Raw genomic sequence first — 1,533 nt, forward strand, 5'->3', positions numbered from 1 at the left:
GTCTATCCACATTTAAATATTGATTGTGTGGTCTCCCCTTTAGGGCGGCCAATTTTCCTCTCAAATAAGTCCAAGAATAATGGGAACTCTTCTCCATTAAATCATTCGAGAGTACTGAAAGAAATGTCCAACATCCCCATCTTAAACTTTCTTTCAACAGGGAACATTCAGCAACTTTCCTTTTTCCCTGGACACCAGTATTGCAGAACTTCAGATGAATTCAAATTTGGCGTTCAAAATAATTTTGGAGGCAGAGGAAGATTGGCGAATTCGAGGTTTCAAAATATCAACAACTCTATTGGAACACAACAAATCCAAGGAACTTGGCCTGTACCCTAAACAAACTCGAAAATTTCATCCAAATGCTGAAAACGCAATCTCACCACTCTCAACTATATGGGAATGTGTTCCAGAAATTATTGCTCAGGTCTTCTTTAAGTTAGGAATACCTGATCAGAATCTCTAGTGACAGATGATATGAGATGCTTATTTTAGCACACAAGAGGTTTTAGCTCTTTTTTAGAAGAGGATAAAAAGTACTATCTACTATCGAATTTTCATTTGATCACTTTTCAGGAAACCTTGTGCAGTGATGCTCTTAGAGTGGATGGTTTTTCCACTTATCAAAAAATGGCATTAAGAGGGTCCAAAGGACGTCCTAGTGGAGGCCTAATCACTCTATGTAGTAATTTGAGCTTTGCCTCCTCCAGTCTTCTATCAGATAAAGTCAATGGTATTTTGGCAATAAGGGTGAAGGAAAGAGAGGGTGAGAGAGGCTCCAGTTGGATTATACTGAATCTGTACTGGAATCCAGTGTCTCTTCCTCTGGTTGATTTTCTAGTAGATTTATCTGATCTTTTGATGGTATCTGGTCATTGCATCGAATGCAATACCATTGAATGCCTTTCCATCTAAAAAAGTGCATCGAAAATAAAGCATTGAATGCATGTTTTTTGAAGGTAAAGGGTTTAGTTAAATTTTAATGGGTTAAAAAGGGTAAAAAAAGGGGGGTTGGGGCTGGACCCCCATTATAAAAAATGCATTCAATGCAATTTTTTTTGATGCATTTTGTTAGATGGAATGGTCTGTTGATGGTAAGAATTCGATGGAATGACTATAAACCCTTTTGGTTGACTTTTCAGTTGGATATCCAGAGGATGAGTTTATCACAATGGGTGATTTCAACTCACAGTGCATTGAAACTTCACAAAATGGTTTTTATAGTAAAGTAAAACACTCTAATGGTAAAGCATGGTGTGAGTTTATGTCAACCTGGAAGTTGGAGATGCTTAACGGTAGTATCCGAGGTGACATTTCGAGTAGATATACTTGGCAAAGAGGTTTTCTATCATCAACTATCGATTACATCTTTGCTTCAAAAGCAATCTTTGACTCCTGTACAGAATTTAGCATAACTGAAGGTAAATCAGATGATCATATCATTTTAGAGGCTACTTTTAAGGTGAGCCAAAGAAAGACGATCTCAGTCTTCCCTTAGGAAATTTCCTCAAATCGGTTTGGGAATTGGCTGGT

The sequence above is a fragment of the Ambystoma mexicanum genome, chromosome 12 (assembly GCF_040938575.1).
Source record: "Ambystoma mexicanum isolate Mex_15411 chromosome 12, UKY_AmexF1_1, whole genome shotgun sequence".
Classification (NCBI taxonomy): domain Eukaryota; kingdom Metazoa; phylum Chordata; class Amphibia; order Caudata; family Ambystomatidae; genus Ambystoma; species Ambystoma mexicanum.